The 21,637-nt window shown below is 36.7% G+C and overlaps 1 protein-coding gene and 1 non-coding gene across 3 annotated transcripts in view; both read left to right on the forward strand.

The window, feature by feature from the left end:
• The window catches only part of LOC112048897 (pseudouridylate synthase RPUSD2), a 505,733-nt gene that overhangs the window by 161,515 nt on the left and 322,581 nt on the right, over positions 1-21,637 (forward strand). The window lies entirely within an intron of this gene.
• Positions 9,044-9,115, forward strand: Trnac-gca (transfer RNA cysteine (anticodon GCA)). Its single transcript has one exon. It is a non-coding gene; the product is annotated as a tRNA-Cys (tRNA).

Here is a 21,637-nt window from a genome sequence, read left to right on the forward strand (position 1 = left end):
GTGGACGACGAAATTACATTATCGATTTAATTACTAAATGACTATTGTAAATGAAATGTCAATGAAAATGTACTAAAATTAATGTTTACGAGATATCATGATATTGTAAATATCGACATTTATTGTACCTATGGTGAAGATGGAATTAAAATGTATACAAGAGAAATTGGACTTTATTTCAATATCTATAAGTTATGGAAGCCTTTTTTACAGTAGCTTTACTTTCCTAAGTATAAAATGTCTCTATCAACTCGGTCGGTTGCAAGTCGGTGAACTCTTGAGGCTACGATGGACGAAGTTATCAAGACATGAAACATATTATGAAAAATGCAATCTAGACGTGTCGAGCATGTTATCATCCTGGGGAGTCCCCCAGTCGTGTGCCTGGGTTTTGTATTGTTTATTTTTAATAAAAAAAAATATAGCATAAATTAATAAATGCGAGTAAAATCCAATATGGCTAGAGTGGATCCAACATTGTTTTTTAAAAGATCTGCACCTGTATAGATATTCTTGCTAGAACAATGTGCAATATTCAATTTTCAATTGATTTTACAACTGAGCTTCAATCGAATTTATTGCTGATTGAACAACTGAGCAGATCACCAATACAATGCACCATGTATGTAAAATCAATTGACAATTGAACATTCAAAGCAAATTCTCTTGAGGAATCTCTGGCATCTGAGTAAATCGGTCATTATGGTTTTTACCGGTAGTTCGTATGGGTCGGTCCGCACGGATTTTGTTTTTTAATTTGTTTTTTTTATTTGATAGGCCTTGACTACGATCTTATACAATGTTAAACGACGTTGCAGTCTAAGATGTATGTAGGCTTATTTGAAAGCGAATACCTATTGTTTTCGATTTATAAAACGTATTTAATTTAATACTTAAAACTTGTCCCTTATTCACATTTATTTTTAATCGCTTTAGGATAGTGTTTTACTTCATTTAGTGCCTTTATATACTTATTACCTTATTTTATACACGCACCTATTAACAATTATACATCGTTAGGCTATATACCTTCATTATCATCATCATCATCATCATCATCATAAATCAGCCGATAAACGTCCACTGTTGTGCAGGTCATAGGAATTATGTAGGGACTTCCAAACAACACGATACTGAGCCGCCTGCATCCAGCGAATCCCTGCAACTCGCTTGATGTCGTCAGTCCACCTGGTGGGAGGTTTATCAACATTTCGGCGAGAGAATAGAAAAAGATAAATATTTTTTAAGTCATTTCAATAAAATTAAAAACAAAACTACAGTATTGCCCGACTAGTTAGAGGGGAAAAAAAATGATATTGGTTGTAACATCGGAACACAATTTGAGAAAACTCCGCGGGTCTAGACACCCAGCATCCCTACATTGTAAACCGGAATGAAAGTGGGTCTGTGTTATTGCGCGCTGTGTTTTCTTTTCAACAGGAATGAATGGGCCGGCTGCGATTGTATACGTTCATAAAACTTTAAAATTTATGTGAAGACAATACTTGGGCTCTGCGCGCACTGCATTTTGTTAATGGTCGCGAATTGTAGGTCAGAAGCTAAAAAGAACTATAAAATCAAACTCTTGGGACTAAAATGTTGGAAAATACTAACTTTCGTACAAGAATTTAAAGTTTAGTACTTAATAGTAATAAATAGTCATTGATATAAAAAGTACCTAACTCTGCCGTGGCAGTGTACTTCTTATATGGTGCAATTTTCTGTCAATATGTAGGTATAGTTCCTAATAGACTAGCCTGTAAAATTGGTGCCAAAATATTTGTTGCTACGAAATAAACAATGTATTCTTTTTTTAATTTGAGTGTGGGAACATAGAAATAGAACAATGAAAATTCTTACAGTTCTCGTTTTCGAAGTTAATGAATATTGAATATATCTCAGGGTCAGGATGCTCCATTATTATACTTGACGGAAAAAACAGATGGTCATTCTGATGTTACGAGTAAGTGGAAGCGACGTTATTACATATAACACACATAATACACATAAATATATAACACACATCGTCTATCATGACACAGACGTAATCTATAATGGTAAAGACTGGACAAATTAGGCAACTTACCTTAGTATACTTCTTATTATTGAGGCATTACGATAAGTATAAAAAATACTGTGAGTTTATCCCAAAACTACCAATGTATCACATATTCCATTAATATTTGAACAACAAGTTTACTTGGTGTACAATAATCTATTACATTTTACGTACGCAATATTTTAAAACATCTTGTAAAGTGTATATTTTATTTTGAAAACAGTGAAATGAATTGCATTTCCCGGCGAATCGTAAATCTAGGTTTCATGACATGGTGCTCGCATGCATATTTAGAGCTTGCAGGTAAATTGTGTGCTTTCAGAGCTTAGGCACTAAACCCGAGGGACTTGTGTAATGGAGTAATACGGTGGACCGCTATGCATTTCATGCTGCCCTAGTATTACAGTCTTGTTATGGGTTCACTAACTTTCCTGGTGTGTAAATAGATATAAACTTTTGGTCATACTTGACTGTCCTGTAAGGAGAGAGGCCTGGCTATGTAATGGACCATTAAACCAGGCTGATGGTGATGATGATGATGATGATGATGATACTACCTCTATGCTAATTGTGTACTTTCAGAGCTTAGGGACCCAAGGGACTTATATGGAGTAATACGGTGGACTGCTATGCATTTCATGCTGCCCTAGTATTACAGTCTTGTTATGGGGCGTTCTCTAACTTTCTTGGTGCGTAAATATATATAAACTGTACTGGTGCTGGGTTCGATCCCCGGCTGGGCCGATTGAGGTTTTTTAAGATTGTAGACAAAGGCTAATTTATTTGTAAAGAATAAAACTATTGTTTTCACTTGATGTGTTCTTTCTGAGCTTAGGCACTAAACACGAAGTAATAGAGTAATACGGTGGACTGCTATGCATTTCATGCCGCCCTAGTATATTGTCTTGTTATGGGGCGTTCGTTTACTTTCCTGATGTGTAAATAGATTTAAACTGTACTTACTTACTCTTATCATATTTCAGCTAATTTTAAATTCTTTAAAGTATTTAAGTTATCTATACGCTTTCATCCCCTATTGCATCGTTTTTAAGTTGTACTTTGGCGAAAAGTTTGCTCAGATTTACTTAATCTCTGTGCTAAAGTTAATAACAATTAATATAAAGAGTTGTATAACTGTAATTAATGTAAATTACCTCTTAAACAGGTGTAATGAAAAGTTATTTGGTCTTAATCACAAGTAACGCAAATATACTCAAACATTTGTTCAAATTGCGGATCGTCCCAAATTCACGAGGATTTAATTCCAGAATTATATTTGGTGAGCGCGTATGTATTCCCCCTCGTTTCCTTATTGGTCGTATCGCACCTGAATTTGAATATGAAAATGTTATATACACCTGCAAAGTGATGAGGAATTTAATCAATTGGTTATGAATCCTTAGTATAAACGGGAGAGAAGGCAAACCTTTTTTTATCCAGTTATAACGGACATGAAATGTATTGTTGTTACTTATAATCAATCAGTTTCCAGAGAGACAAAGAATTATGTGGCTGTTGTTGGAATACATTTAAAATAGTTGTTGATACTCTTAAAAAAGTTGTTAAATAAGCCCACAAGCCACAATGCTAGCATGGAAGAAAATTACCGAGAGAGAAGATCCCCACTGTGCCTTACCCGGGCAAGGAGACAAAGCCTCGAAGCCCGTATCCCCTACCCGAATTTATCATCTGGGAGGAGCTGACCGGCGTTCTTTAATAAACTATCGAGATTTCTTTGTAATATTAAATAGATTTTCAAAAAACCACCACTACTGTTTAAGTTTGCATTAAAAGCCCCGCATTACTGGGTTGGTACTGTATAGGTATTCTTTTCAATAAAAATGAATAGGCCCTGACTAACTGAGATTGCAGCCTTTCATGCGAACTGAAATATTGTTCAGTGAAAAATTATCTTGAACGTAAATGAAATATCATTATTTGCACTCGCATAAATTGGTACTGTTAATAATTTATCTTAAGCAGAGCATGAATAATTAAATACTAAGCACGCTATGGCGAAAACTAATTTTTTGTCAGTATTTTATTTTAAGTGAAGTTATATTTGCTAAACTTTGTTAGAGATTCCGACGGAGGGTTACCACGTACTCTGGTGATTTAAGACAACCCTTGTTGTATGTACCCTTTTAGAAACCACTATGATCCATAGACGCCTAGAATTATATAGTATGCAGGTTATTGTCTTACCATTATCATTTGTGGTGTGGTGTGAGGTGTGAATGATAGATGACGAATTTGAGCCTTGACTACAATCAAGAATTTGAGCTTTCATAGAATGACAAAAGTCTAGCCCCCACTAGCTCTTACACCATAATAAATTATATTAATCTCCTACGCTCTAATAACCTAATTTATGACGCAAGAGACGTTTCTTTTTTAACTTTGTAGGCGAAGGTCACGAGACAGGAAATATAATTATTGAAAAATAAACAAACACAATAGAGGTGTCTAACAAAAAAATATTTTCTTTGAACTCAGCTAAAAGAAATTAAATGAAATAAATTTTTTCAGATCCTAGACCGGAAATGAGAAGCGAAAACGGTATCGACGACAAACGACTTCCCGTGCGCGCTATTCACAGCTGTTTTGTGAAAATAAAAATAATTATTCATTTTTAGGCAACAATTATAATAATATTATGTCGCAGTTATATAACAGGGAGAACACTCTAGCAGTGAACTTATGTATTGATGCGCGTGTTAAAGTGGCCCGTTAAACCAAAGATTTTCTACTATAGATGTTACGTGCCTTCCGAATTTAGCTACTCCACTGACACAAGCACAATTTTGTGTTTTTTTGCACTTTCTTGTTGTTGTTATCAACTCATATCCGGCTCACTGCTGAGCTTGATCTCCTCTCAGAATAAGAGGGGTTAGGCCAACAGTCCACCACGCTGGCTCAATGTGGATTGACAGACTTTACACACGCAGAGAATTAACGAAATTCTCTGGTATACAGGTTTCCTCACGATGATTTTCCTTCACCGTTTGACACACGTGATAAATAATTTCTTAAAATGCACACAACTGAAAAGTTGGAGTCCGCGGACCGGATTCGAACCCACACCCTCCGGTATTGGAGGCAGAGGTCATATCCACTGGGCTATCACGGCTCTCAACTTTGTTGGTATTTAGATGGTAACTAGTGGAGACCGAAGCCTACCACCAGTATAAACCTTCACCAATAAAAAAAAATTGTTTTGTTGTAAATCAAAGCATTATCTAGTGAACATCAAACTCATAGACAACAGTATTTTTTTTTTTGATAAACAAAACAAGTGCATAATGTGACCTCATCGGAACAACCAGAAATTGCATTTGAATATCCAATGTAGAACTACAAACCCAAAGAACAAAACCTGGCCACATAAATTGCAAATAAACCCGACTCTCAAAGCGACACTGCCCGCATGCTGTAAAACTGAATTTACATACAAATTACCCTCTAAAACATGGCGTGTCCTTACATGCAATCCTTCTGTTTGTATGGAAAAAAATCTGTTTCAAACCCTTGCTTCCAGCATTAATCTTAAGCCTTAATGGTTAAATGACTAAACTATAGGCTGTCAGATTCTAGATTCAATCCCGGCCCCTTGAACTATTGTCGGATTGGTCTTGAAGGGTCTTTATTACCTGATACCTCTCAATGCCCATGGTCCAAAGTCGCCGCGGCAATCATTGATAAAATCAACCATTGATACAAGCGAAATTGCAGACTTTGCAACACTGTCGCAATGTAGCTTGTCTATGGGTCTTTTACCAGATATACTTACTTTGGTGAGTGTTCCCAGGAACTTCACCATCTAGTTTTTCCTTCTCCTTTTTACCACAGACCAGCAAGACGCCTTACATTGTGGATGTCCAGGCCACTCGTACGAAACGATCTCACACACACATTTCTAATTCGCACAGCAATAATTTGGAATGCCCTACCGGCGTCTGGATTTCCTGACACTTTAAACACCTTCAAAGCATAAGCTAATAGGCATCTTCTAAGTAAGCGTGTCCATTCTTAGACCCCATTAATGCTTTCCATCAGGCTTAATTGTAGTTAAGCGCAAGCCTATATTGCATAAAAAAACTACAGGTATTCATTAACGACCAATATCATATGCTAATGATAGTGAACGACTTAAAGTGCTCTCCAAGGCACGGGGGGTAACACCTAAAGCCAGCAACTTTCGAACTCCGGACTGAGAATTTAACTGTAAATTTTTTAAAATAAAGAAAAACTCAGAATAAATATTATGATCTAACATATGAACTAACTAAAAATGGCTATGTGGTTAGTCTGTATGCCGTAGAAGTAGGTGTGACAAGATTACCAGCAAAATCTCTCTATAACTTGCCTAAAGACCTGAGCCTATCTGGAACTGTAGCAAGTTATGTATTAGAACGGGTTTCCAAAGCTGCCCTAAACCTCTTCCAAATTTGGCTAAGCAGGGAGAACAACAAAAGCGGAGAAGGAAAGTGTTAATCTTTTGTCAAGGAATTCCTTGACCCTACATTCATTGGTCACAAGTCCAGGACTTTGTTCGGAGATTTTTTCTCTGCACCCGCGACATAAATCCATGGACTGCTAAGATATTCGTCTCTCTCTCTCATACAGCACGACCCAGGATTCGAACCCAGGACCTCAGGAAGTCTCAGTAGCTGTGATGATAGCACAAGAAATAATGATTACGCGGCAAACTAAAAGAATTGTCAAGGAATTCCTTAACCCTACATCTATTGGTTACAAGTCCTAGATTTTGCTCGGAGTTTTTTTCTCTGCCACGCGATGGACCCGGCACCCGCACGCTGGATCCGTTGATTGCTAAGATATTCGTCTCTCTCTCATACCGCCTGACCCAGGATTCGAAACCAGGACCTCATATCATACTCGTACATAGGCTAAACACTGGACCATCGAGGAATCTCAGTAGCTGTGATGATAGCACAAGACTCGAGAAATAGTGATTACGCGGCAAACTAAAAAGACGTGAACACCTTTAATCAAATTATAAAGTGGAACGCTTTCAGTGCTCTATTTGTTCGCGAGTTAGCGGAGAATAATGGCCAGAAAACGTTGAGTCATAAATATTCATTCTGTAGCGAATAATGGCAAGTGCTGACAGATATTATTACAATATTATGTTTGCTTTACGCTGCATTTCTCTAATACGCTGTGGTATATATTTTATCTGGGGCATTGAAAATATAATCACCTACACGTTACACGGTTAATTTTGTTTTAATGTTTTTGAAAGCAATAAATTTTCTTAGTACAATAATTGTAAAATATATATATCTGGTTTTACGAAATAAGTGGGTTATTCGCTAAGTTCGTGTCTCGAGTATCTTCTACTATAGAAAACCATGAAAATGTTCTTCGGTGGCTTTTAGTTTTTGAAAGCGACTGATTTAGTGATTGCAGAAGCAGATATAACAAGTTTTGGGGGAAAATCTTTATGGACATCCTTAATAGACTAATGCCACAAGGATTTAGGTAGTTTGCTGAGTTTGCAATCTTCTTTCTTTTTTTTTTATTTTTGATTTCTTCAAAGGCCGACATGGACATGTTTGAAACCCTAATTTAAAGTTTAGAACTTCAATTGTCACAATAATAAAAAAATGAGTTTTTGGCGATTCAAAATTAAATTTAAAGTTTTTATTGAATATTTTTATATTTATTTTGAATATTTTTAGTAATATTTCAAAAGTTGATCACCGATCGATTCACTCATCCAATTACAGTTAAAATTAAAGTCGATCAGGCCAGTCGGATTGAGGTCACACCATTCTCTCCCACCATCACCTTAATGGGAAGTAATTTCGCTCCAAACACACACTCCCAGCGATGAGGTTAATTTGAATAGAGATCTCATCAAGATGCGAATGTATGCGAGGGTACAGTAAAAAGGTGAATTTCACAAAATTGTTACCATACCAATTTACCTTGGACGACCTTTGCTGCTTTTAAAACCGATAGTCTGAATACATCTTGTTAAAATACGGTTGGCACCATTAGTTTACTTAAAAATACCTTTTTTATCTAAGTCTTTGACTTTTCATCTAATGTTACTCGGTATACTAGCGAGTTGCTGAACTATTTTTAAAAGAAAAATCAAAATTAATTTATTTATTTTGATTGAGTTTATAAAGAGATTTTTGAAATTTTAATGTAGGGATAATCTCTGAATCTACTGAACCGATAAAGAAAATTCTTTTACCACAACAATCATCATCATCATCATATCAGCCGATGGACGTCCACTGCAGGACATAGGCCTTTTGTAGGGACTTCCAAACATCACGATACTGAGCCGCCTGCATCCAGCGAACCCCTGCGACTCGCTTGATGTCGTCAGTCCACCTGGTGGGGGGTCAACACACAAACCACACACAACCACAACAAAGTCACGTTATTTGTGAATGTCATAAGCTTTAATTTATCTCCGTATTCTCACAGAAACGGGAACTATGCGAGTAAAACCGCGAGGCGTCGGCTAGTCATCAATCGTATAATAAGCTTGACAGTATTGCCAATTATTTAAAGAATTTTCTTCTTTAAATGTGATTTTTAAGCCTATCACGCTGCTTCGAAATAGAGCTTTGGGTGATAATATTTCTGCCTCCTAAGTGTTAAAGATGGTATGGTAACACCAGAATATTTTTTAACAGAAAAGCACAGTAGGTAGGTAAGTATAAAAAGCCGGGCCAGGTCTCAAACCCAGGACCTTGTGATTCGAAGTCACACAGACTAACTACTGGACCAATGCATCATAAATTGCATTTAATTTCACAGTTTTCAAATTAATAAAACTAATCAGTGTGACCAAGGCTTTGCAATAATAATTACTCAGGCCATATAGTCGTATCTTTATTGTGCAGCGTAGGCAGTAAAAATTGATAACCTATTACGTCATAATGTGTGATTCACTGTTTGAATTGTAATATGATACTAATTTTCAACTATACTTCCAATGGGGATATAGCTCAGTGGTAGAGCATTCGACTGCAGATCGAGAGGTCCCCGGTTCAAACCCGGGTGTCCCCTAATGTATCCTTTTTATTTTTTTTTTAATTTTCATTATTTAGAATTTATAATTATTTTTACGTAACGTAAATTTTACATTATAATAGAAAAAAAACTTGAAGCTATTTAAAATTTCAACTTGATTTTTTTTATTGTCAAATCGATAAACGGGTAAACACACATGAATATGTGTCGGAATATGTCCGACAAATTCAAATATGTTAACCCATTCCGAGTTCTTAATCATGGACTTGTGGACACGAAATGATGACGACCAATCTAACATAATCACGTCCTTCTGCCGAGTCACAAAGCTAAGTATATTATCACTATTATATTGTATTCTATAGTTTTATCTCCTACAAAAAATAGCCCGTACCGAATAAACAATATTTACTTATTGTAACTTACATTCTTTCCTTTTATTTTCCAAACTAAGTCGACTCTCTTCTGTAACTTTTATTCTTTTCTCTACTCCCTATAACCGTTTGATTGATCGTCCGTTACAAACGTCGCTTAATTCACAAAGGCTTACGACCCGCAGGTGCAATTCGAAATGAGATTCCGCCTTCGAAGGAATTTATTCCATACGTTGCAGATATCATATTACAAAGCTTCATAGTTTTGATGGCTATATATTTTTCATACAAGTTGTTGTTTGCTACTTATCTTACTTATGTCAGCCACTGACGATCAAGCAAGCTCACATGCCTGCAGCGCTAACGGCTTGACAGCCGATAAAACTGAGCGTGTGTTGGTCGATCAGTTTTACCGGACGTCAAACCGTTAGCGCTGCAAGCATGTCAGCTTATCGGATGGTGGATAGTAGCATTATAGAATTTGGATAATTCTGGATAAATGGATGTACTCGTATGTATTAAATCTGGATAGATGCATGTATTGATGAATGGTTATTCAATCGAGCCGTATCGGTTGAACGAATTTGGATGAACTTTGTGGCGAAGATAGATAGGCTAGGATAGCACTTTCTTTATTCCGATTTTCTTGCAAAAACGGGATCTATGGGTAGGTATAATAGTTATCAACCAATATTCGGCTCACTGCTGAGCTCGAGTCTCAGAATGACAGGGGTTAGGCCAATAGTCCACCACGATGAGAACTTCTCTTAAGAGAACTTAAAAGATAATTCTCTGAATAAGAAAATTCTTTGGTATGCAGGTTTCCTCACGATGTTTCCTTCATCGTTAGAGACACTTGATATTTAATTTCTTAAAATGCACACAACTGAAAAGTTGGAGATGCATGCTCCGGACCGGATTCGAACCCACACCCTCTGGAATTGGAGGCAGAGGTCATATCTACTAGGCTATCACGGCTCATAACCTAACCTAACCTAGTAGTAATAACCTAATAGTAGGTAGGCAAATTAATCGCTATCAAAAAGCCCTACTAATTGTTATATTATGCACGCCATTGACGATCAATTATTCTCACGTTTCTTCAGCACCCACGACTATAACTGATCCTGTATTGGTCGCTGCGCACATGACGGCTCGACTTATTAAACGTCTTCGCTGCCGTTTGCGCTACAGAAACGTGAGAATAATTGACCGGCAATGGCTGACTTTACTAGTATCTACAGAGAAAAATGCTTCAAAATTAAATACAACGCTTTATTAAGTTTAATGTTTTTGAAGTAACGTTTCTAAAGCTGTCGAAGCCAAACGAATCAAATATCGATATCGAAGATTTCCAATCGCGCCGGAGCGGGATTTTGTTGTGTTGTTGTTTTGTTGTTCGAAAAATGGATGCAAAAACAACAATATGGCTGACTCTCGGTGATTTTAGTAACAACGCTGAAAGCATTCTACATCCTTTGGTTTTCGATTTGGTCATTTTCAATACCTGGCTTCATTATACCATACTATTCTGGTTCATTCCCTAAAACATCACTTTCAGCGCAACGTTGATGCAACGTTGAAATGACGACGATGAATTATATGAATAATCCTACTAATATTATAAACGCGAAAGTTTGTATGGATGTTTGTTTGGATGTCTGTTTGGATGTTTGTTGCTCTTTAACGCCACACCTACTGGACCAATTTGGCTGAAATTTTAAACGAAAATAGATAATATCCTGGATTAACACATAGGCTTTCATCCCGGAATAATCTGTGGTTCCCGAGGGATTTGTGAAAAACTGAATTCCATGTGGATGAAGTCGCGGGCGTCCGCTAGTAAATAATAAAATTATAATGATAATATGTGATAATTCATTAGGTGCATAACCAAACAATGTTTGTCTGAAATTACCTACCGTGTCAATTAGGTAAATTATTAATATCAAGAACTTTTCAATTTTTATATTTGTAATTTAACATAATAATAACAATAGACAGGGCCAATACAGTTATTATGTATACATGAGTGAAAAAAATAACCTAAGGGCGACCTCGACGATGAACGATAAGTTTTAGAGAATAACATGACAGCTTCAATACCATTTCAATAGCCATTATACCAGAAATTTTCCTTTATTTCTTACGGCTTCCTATTGTTACCTGTTAGAATAGTTTGAATATACGTCTTTTAATCTCAGAGTGTGTTCACTATAATAAAAGTAATAAAATATAATGGTCCGAGAGTTGTCGACATTTATGGTTGGTATTTTATTTAGTTTTGACTCTTTATGTAAATACTTAAGCAAGAGTTTTAAAGAAGAGTTTTGAAGAAACTAAACTAAAAAATTCTTAACCAAACAAAATATTTTTTTTTTATATGGAATAGGCTCGCGCTTGACCACGATTTCATCTGATGGTAAATGTAGTTGTGGCCTAAGATTGAACGCACTTGCCTCGAAGACGCCTATTTACTCTCTTTTTAACGATTGTTAATTAGGAAACACTGATTGATGAGAGTTCCATACCCTAGCATTCGAATAAGAAACCAAGAAGCAAATCTCTCCGTACGAGCTCTAGAGATGTCAATGACATAGGGATGGAAACCTACCCGGTGTCTTGCAGTGCGATGGTGAAGATGATGACGGTGGTACGAGCTCCAATAGCTCCTGTGCACACTCTCCGAAATATCAATTATTTTTTTAATCTGAGATATTTTTTGACGGCCTCCGTGGCGCAGTGGTATGCGCGGTGGATTTACAAAACGGAGGTCCTGGGTTCCATCCCCGGCTGGGCAGATTGAGATTTTCTTAATTTGTCCAGGTCTGGCTGGTGGGAGGCTTCGGCCGTGGCTGGTTACCACCCTACCGGCAAAGACGTACCGCCAAGCGATTTAGCGTTCTGGTACGATGCCGTGTAGAAACCGAAAGGGGTGTGGATTTTAATCCTCCTCCTAACAAGTTAGTCCGTTTCCATCTTAGACTGCATCATCACTTACCATCAGGTGAGATTGTAGTCAAGGGCTAACTTGTAAAGAATAAAAAAAAATTAAAAAATTTTAGAGCCGTGATAGCTCAGTGGGTAACCCCTCTCATTTGGAGTAAGGCCAATATAGGTTGATAATGATGATGAATTTCTTAGCAGTAAGCCGAATATAGGTTGATAATGATGATGAATTTCTTAGCAGTAAGCCGAATATAGGTTGATAATGATGATGAATTTCAAAATTGAATTATAATGGGAATAGCACCTTTTGTGACCGTAACCGGTACAAACTTACTTTTATATATTTTATTATTAGTATATTTTTTTCAAAGTACCTAATAGGAAATATTGCTTCAATTCCTGTGACCACTTAGAAATCTCTGATCTCAACGCTCCGTCCATACAAAAATGCGGAGCGTCCGGGCTTTGGTAGATTTATGAGTTACGTGTGCGAATTCAGCAAGGAGCCGGACAATGCCGGACTACTCGCATGTCTGTCAGAAAAATGGCGTAATGGAATAATAGATTTCCATCAGCTACTTCGGTCTCTTTTCAGTGTGTTAGTAATTTTAGCAAAATTATTTGTGTGTGTGTGTAAACAGTTAAATACTTCATACAAATGTTGAACTGAATTGTCATTTTTACATGCTTTATATTAGCTTCACTTGAAACTATGTATGTAAGAAAATCTTGGAATCTGGCTGTCAGGAACACGAAAAAAATTGTCACGTGACTTAAATCCAATATTAGTAATTTTTAGCGCGTGCTTAAAACGTGTTTTTAAGTTTTTTATACAATTTAAAATTGTATTATAGTTATAGTTGACAAAATGAATTTATACCCCGTAGATACTGTAGTGTCTGTGACTACTAAATAGGTACCTATATTCACTGTCTCATATACCTATAGGTATCTATTTAGTAGCCACAGACGCTTCATCCCTTACTGTTTAACAAATTTAATTATTTAGATATTTCCTTCATTCTTCACCATATAGATAGATAGTAAGTTTTAAACTAATAGTTCTCTTCCCCTACAACTAGTCGTAAAGAAGTTTAATTATTTTATTTAGATACTAGCGGACGCCCGCGACTTCGTCCGCGTGAAAGTCGATATAAACTTTCAACTACTCCTATCCTACCTCTACCCTACCCCCACCCTACCCTATCCCTACACTACCACTACCCTACCCCAACACTACCCCTACCCTACCCCTACCCTAGAAACCCCTTATAAACATAAGAGTAGACAAATATAATTAGAAAGCTCTGAACTGCTAAGCTATCGGGAATTACACGTGTTATTGTGAGTCAACCATAAAAGATAGACATATATATGCTGTTGTGTTTTTTTTATATAATTTTAAGGAGAACATTTCCGTCATACGTGATTTCTATGTAGCCTTAACCATAAAGGATGTACACGCCACGGAACCTTAAAAAATGGAGTAACTTCGCCCGTTTTCTCAACATTACTCTTCACTGCTCTGATCCTATTGATCGTAGCGTGATGAAAAGTATACCATAACCTGCCCAGGAGTATGTAAAATAATTGTACCAAGATTCTTTAAAATCCATTTAGAAGTTTTTGTTTCTATAAAGAACATACAGACAGACAGACAAAAATTTTATTGATTGCATTTTTGGCATCAGTATCGATCACTTATATCACCTGATAGTTATTTTGGAAATATATTTCATGTACAGAATTCACCTCTCTACAAATTTATTATAAGTGATTAGTTTATCCAATGCAGACCCTCGACGTAGTTCGAGTACCAATATGGCAGATCAGAGTTGACACGTGCTCAGTTCTCTTCATTTGCGAGCCCATTGTTGGTGCGAGCTTGGCCGACTGCCACGGTGGCTGGTGGGCCGGACAAAAGTAGGCGGTGTATTGTCAGCTCGCCCAATCGAAGCCAATTGTGCTGGCAGTAATTAGTAACGCTAACGATGGGCTTGTTTTATGATAGACAAGTCTAGATTATTGGCATACTTTTCTCGCAGTTTAGATTATAATCATTGTATATTTAACCCTATAATGTGACCATCTAAGTCTAAAGATACTATAACAAGTTACAATTTAAGATTTTGAAAAATCCCTACATTATATAATTAGTTTAAAATTATGGTTTCTTGTCGTTGCGTGGTTATGTATAATGTTACATATACTAGTGATTCCACGGATAAATCAATCTAGACAGATCTAGATTGTTTTGTATGGCATGTATGACATATGTATGTTTTATGTGGCATTACTCAAAAATCTTTATTTTTAAGTAATGCCACACAAAACAATATTAAATTCTAAACATATAGCTTAACCACTCAAACAGTTGAGCAATATAAGAAACGCCTAGAAAAAGACCCCAACTCAGCATTTTGCCGCACAAAATTTTGCCGCATTTTCTTTCACAAAAGGAGTCTCCATAGCTCAACTTTAAGAGCGGTCGGACTCATCACCGAGAGGTGATGGTAGTTCGATGCTCGCCCCGTTGGTCTATTGTCGTACCCACTCCTAATTCAGTCTTTCCCGACCAGTTGGCGGGGAATGGGAATATTGGTCATATTAAAAAAAATATGGCAAATATTCTTCAAAAATAAAAAAAAAAAGCTCGAATCCAGGAACTCGACTCGTGATCTGAAGCCTCATAGCTACTGGACTAACAAGGCAGGTTCGTACATCGATTAAGTGATATGTCATGTCATTTACTTCCGTTGCATACCGCGGACCGCACGCAGGTGCAGAGTAACCGGTAGGTAGGTACTGTACCAGCCGTTTGGCCGGCGTCCAGTGCTCACCTGTTGCTAAAACCTCATAGCGATGTTTCGGAAATCTCGAATCGGATTTTGATATTTATATTTTTAAGTTACAGTTGTATTTGAAAGTTAGAAAAGAAATAAAACTTCCTGAGATTACGAAACCGAATCCGAATTTTGTTGACCGGGCATCACGCTGAAACTACTGAATGAATTTAAATGAAACTTGGCTAGGTTTGAGACCGTAATTTGTAGGAGGTTATACGATACTTTTTGTCAGATACAGAAGGGGAGACAGTGGTTGAAAATTAAAGTAGTTTTATTTAAACAATAGACAAATATTGAGGATATATTTAGAAATTAACTACTTCAAAAATTGTCGTAATTTTTGTGGACTTTTTTCTCTTTTCTATTATGCTAATACCTAATTAAGTAGCGTTAAAGTTTTATCAATACACCATTTATAGGAGATTGCAACAAATTCTTTTTACTTCAAAAATTGTCGTAACTTGTGAAGTAAAAAGAATAAGTGGCATCTTTGCCGATAGGTATTAAAGTATTATACATTTTACACTAAGCTACAGCTGGCCTAGATGTGGACTTTTTTCTCTTTTCTGTCTCAAGAGCAGCAGAGTCGAAGATTATTTCTTGATAGATAGCGGATTCTCTGAGGGATTGTACGGTTTAATACGGTGACAAACTTTAACGTTGCTGGATTATGAACTTTCTTGTACTCTGCGTGCAAGATGGAACGAAGTATTGAAATGTAAAAGTTGGGGATTAAAGTTGCGCACCCTTTTTTATACTTTACTTCTTGTTTTTTGTTTTATTGTGAAACTGGCGGCCATCTTTTTTCATTGAGTGTTTTTTTTTTCTTCGAATAGTTTCTTCTCTGCACTGATTTTTCTTTGCGTGATATGTAATTACATTAAAGTTTTTGTAAATTACAAGTATTTATACAAATGCACAGTAACGTCTTTGCGTATTACAAATATAATTTTTATCTAATAAATGAAATTTCGTGCCGTTCTAATGACCTCTATGACCTCTGCCTCCGATTCTGGAGGGTCCGGTCGAATCACGTGTCTCAAACGGTGAAGGAAAAACATCGTGAGGAAACCTGTATACCAAAGAATTTTCTTAATTATCTGCGTGTGTGAAGTCTGCCGATCCGCATTAGGCCAGCGTGGTGGACTATTGGCCTAACCCCTCTTATTCTGAGAGGAACCTCGAGCTCAGCAGTGAGCCGAATATGGGTTGATAATGATGATGATGAATGATATGAAATTCTCGTGTCGTGGTGTTTGTTACCAAACTCCCTCATAACGGCTGGACCGATTTTTATGAGATTTTGAGTGGATATCGGGTAGATCTGTGATTCGGTCAACATCTATTTTTAACTTATGTTTTTTTCTGCGAATTATGGCAAAACAACGTTTGCTGAGTCAGCTAGTTGTCATATATTTTTTTTTATTGACTTATGAATTTGCTCTAAGTTTACTTTAGAATACTATTTTGATTTCCGTTCTTAACTTACCATTTTGTTCTGCGAGATATTATTCAGCCTCATGGAAAATTTCTTATTTTTTCAGGTACTGGATTTAAAGCAGTTTTTAGTCTGTATTGGAACTGTTTCGGTAAGTACCTACTTAATGGCTTTTTTTGTGTAAAATGATATTGAAACAAGTTTAATATCTATTACATGTAACCAAATGTGTATACTGTCTGCTACGTCCCAAAAATGTACGTGTTAAACTAATCCATACTAATATTATAAATGTGAAAGTGTCTGTTTATTTGTTTGTCCGTCTTTCACAACAAAACGGAGCGACGAATCGACGTGATTTTTTAAGTGGAGATAGTTGAAAGGATGGAGAGTGACATGACTACTTTTTGTCTCTTTCTGACCCCCCACTTCACTAAGAAGTTTGTATGGAGCATTCCGCAGTTTTCAACAAAAGATAGTTAGGTAGGGTAGGGATAGGATAGAAGAAGTGCACATAAGTCAAAGCGAAGCTTGTCCGGGTCCGCTAGTCTTCCATACAGTTAACATTAAATATAATGATAAAATGTACGTTATAGCATGGTGCGGGTGACAGTTGCTCTTTGACGACCTGCGTGACTTGGTATGCGCGGTGGATTTACAAAACGGAGGTCCTGGGTTCGATTCTCGGCTGGAAAGATTGAGATTTTCTTAATTGGTCCAGCAAAGATGTACCGCCAAGCGATTTAGCTTTCCGATACGATGCCGTGTAGAAACCGAAAGGGGTGTGGATTTTCATCCTCCTCCTAACAACAAGTTAGAATTTAAAAAAAAAAAAAAACAAAATAACGTTCATAATACGTACTATTATCACGTATACGTACAAATGCGAATAGACATTAGAGTCGTACATTCAGCTAAATGTGTCTTTTTGTTGTCTTTTTCGTCCTAAAATGTATGTTTACGATCTTCTAACATAGTTCAATTGTTTAATATTATAATGTTTTTTATAATGTTATATTTGGTTTACACTCATCCAACATACTATTAGCGTATCACACTTCTTGGGAATACATATTAAAGCCTTACATTTGGCCTATGGGGTCTTTTTCGTCCCGAAAGTATATGTTTGCACTCATCCAATATACTATTAACATTTTAAAATACTTCTTAAGAATACATATTTGAGTTTACGCGTTTAGCCAAATGCGTCCCATGATTTTGTCCCAAAAACGTTTACGATCTTCTAACATACTATTAGCATACCACGGGTCTTGGGAATAATATGTGATAACAGCGTTAAGTGCTGGATACCAACATCCAATTTTAGCGTGATAAAATTTTATTGATATTAACCTATTCCAGAAATAATATGCTTTCTTCTCTATAATGTGACGATAAATCTTTTGCTTTAATGTATTTGGAATGAGTTCCTTAATGATAAAGATGCTTGGAGGCCGTTGGATCAGCTTCCACCTTCACACAGGAAGTAAAAATATAAGAAATGTAAACAGTAATTGTTATCAATTGTAAATTATAATACTGTATGACTTTTTCAAAAGAGCAACTGTTGAGTTTCTTGCCGGTATCTTCTCAGCAGAACCTGCCTTCCGAACCGGTGGTAGAATCTTTACAAATAGTCAACTGACGTGTCAAAAGTGCTTGTAAACTGAGCCTACTTGAAATAAATGATTTTTGATTTTGATTTTTTGAACACCGACCCAAGGTTTAAACGGCTACATCAAACGAGTTGTAGGGATTCGCTGGATGCAGGTGGCTCAGAATCGTGATGTTTGGAAGTCCCTACAAAAGGCCTATGTTCTGCAATGGACGTCCATCGGCTGATATGATAATCACAATGAAGGTTAAAATTAACATTATCATCCTAAGCCCGCAAACCAGTATTGGAGAAGTGTGATGGTTCTAAACTACATATCCGGTCTCATATTTGGAGGGAGCCCAGACCTTTTTGTGAAAATGATAATGACTAATTTACACCGACTTTCTCGCGAACAAAGTCACGGGCGTACGCTATATTGTTTTAACAATCGGGATGATGACTAAATATATTGATTTTAATGAGACAATATTAACTAATTAATACGTAAAAAACAAAGATTAACTGGGTGTTTGAAAAATAAATAAGATTATAAAATTTCAAAATGCATTAAAAATCTTTTATCGTAATTAGATGAAAAAATCATACATTTTTAGCTTCCTTACATTAAAAGTGATATTTTTTAATAATTGAACTATAAACGTAAATGCACAAACAACAAAGATATTTGTAATTTTGCCTAAACGCCCATACAAATCTAACGATCATAATGATCAACGACGTCATTAATTCGTGACATTTTGTATGGAGCGTTTGTCAGGGATTCGTGGCAGCGCCGCAAATATGCTCCTTTAAATCCCTGTAGCTCTAAAAGTAATGATCGCAGATACCGTATTACTTTTATAAAATTGTTTTACTATTATCATACTTTTAATTTATACACAATTAATAGTACATTACGATATAAGTGCTGTAAGTTGAAAATTACAGCCGAGGCGATATTGCAAGCTGCAATTAAGGAAGCAGAGGCTGTAATTATCAAAGCGCACGTATGTCATACGACGTTTTATAACACATTTGCGAGGAAACACACTTTGAACACACTTTGAAAATGAATTTGCATCTTTGCCTGTTTTCCTTATGATGACATTGTGAAACGCTTGTAATTTTTACACAGATAACAAAGTGCGCACAACAGCGTTTTTTTTTGACAAATGCACCAAAAATAGCCAGTATTACTAATAAAGTAAATTAATATTTTTTTTGTTTCTGATAAAGATTAATAGTTGACATTTATGGTCAAAATTATTAAAATTAAAGAATTAAATGTTTTTTTTTTTCTTATTATATTTTATCTCACAAAGTTAATTTTATTTACAAAATGTTGAGCACTTTTCTGACATAAACTTTTTGCCAAGATTTAAAAAAGTACCGTTCGTTATTATACGGTCTCAGACTAATTAGATAAAGACCTGCCTCGCGAGACATTATTTTTCTGTCAAAGTATATGATCAACTATCTTATGCGATTATAAACACTGTCTCTATAGAATCGATGTTTCATAGTTTACAATCGTGTGCGTCGGTTAATGGTTTTTGTGTAGTTAAATGGTGTAAAAAACGAACAAAAACTGCTAGTTTAGTTTAAGATATGTGTGAAATCTAAGCTCGTTTTCCTTAGAAAATGGCAGAATATTTTGTTCGTGAATTTGGGTGCGATACTAGTCCTTATGTATTTAGTCTGAGTATACGGTTGATAAAGGTTTTATATTACATTACGGCACATGAGCATTTTGCTTTACATTACGTCACATGTGCGTAAATAGATACATTTCGATACTTGGTGAATTATGCGATACTTTAAGAGCAAATTTGTTTTAAAAAAATACATTATCCCAATTAAAGCAGTGCGATAGTTGGTTAATTCGTCGATGACAGCCACGACAGTAAGTTATGGCGGTCAGCTGCGACCCAATTGGAACAATACAGCGTCTAAAAGCTGCCGGGACGCTGTATTGTCAATCAGTTGCGAGATTAACAAGCGAGTCTTAACGCTACATATATTTGTTTCGACGTCTGTCCGTGTTTGTTTATATTTAAAGGGCCGTCGTAACAGGTTTAGATATGTCGTCTGACTATTGTGTTATTTGAATAGTAGTAGGTATAAATAATTATTTATATTCATTAATTCAAATTTGCATTTGAATTTAAAATGCACACAACTGAAATGTTGGAGGTGCCCAGGACCCGACCCTCCCGAATCGAAGGCAGAGGTCGTATCCCCTGGGCTATCACGGCTCTCTTTTTTCTAATAATACCCTCAAATTTTCAAGAATTTTCAAAATTGATTCAGTGGTTCCAGAGATTACAACACCACAAACTATTTTACCTCTTTATAATATAACTAGCGGACGCCCGCGACTTCGTCCGCGTAAATTTCGATGTCAACTTTACTACTACCCCTACCCTACCCTACCCCTACCCTACCACTACCCCAAACCTACCCTACCCAACCCCTACATCTACCCTACCCTACCCTACCCCTAACCCTACCCTACCCCATACCTACCCCTACCCTACCCCTACCTTACCTACACCCTACCCCCATCCTACCCCTACCCTCCCCGTACCCTATACCTTTTCTACCCCTATCCCACCCGTACCCCTATCTCACGCCTATCCTACCCCTACCCTACCACTTCCCTATCCTACCCGTACCTCTACCCTACCACTACCCTACCTCTACCCCTACCCTACCACTACCCTAGGCCCGGCACTAAACCTACCCTACCCCTACGCTTCCTTACCCGTACCCTACCTTACCCTGTAACTTCTCTATCTTACTCCTACCCTTAGCAAAATCGGTCCAGCCTTCGAGAGTAGTGGTATGACCAAGAGAAATAGAGACTTCTATGCTAATAATATAAAGAGGTAAAGTTTGTGTGGTTGTAGGAGGAGGTTCCAAATCGGTCCAGTAGATCCAGAGAGGATCTACTGGACCGATTTGGAACGCGATCGATGGCCGCCAATACTGACTCTCGTTGGTCCCAATACCGGAGTATCAATGAATAAAACAACAATACAACATGGTAGGTATCCACATATGCGTGACGTACGTATCGGACACATTACATAAAACGGAATAAAAGAAATAGAAAGTCATACAACAGCGTCTACTGAACTGCATCGTACGGATCGCACGAGTATACCGTAACATTAAAAATCCGTTTGATGAGATGCGTGCGATACGTGCTATGTGGATATGTGGACGACTATCATTAGCACCACTTTTTTACGCTTGTTTGGACAAAAAATATTATTATTTATTGAAAACCTTGGAATAATTTCCAAGGTCTGGGTAGTCTTAATCACTTTTTATTTCTACAACAATATTGTT

The sequence above is a fragment of the Bicyclus anynana genome, chromosome 3 (genome assembly GCF_947172395.1).
Source record: "Bicyclus anynana chromosome 3, ilBicAnyn1.1, whole genome shotgun sequence".
In the NCBI taxonomy this organism is placed as follows: domain Eukaryota; kingdom Metazoa; phylum Arthropoda; class Insecta; order Lepidoptera; family Nymphalidae; genus Bicyclus; species Bicyclus anynana.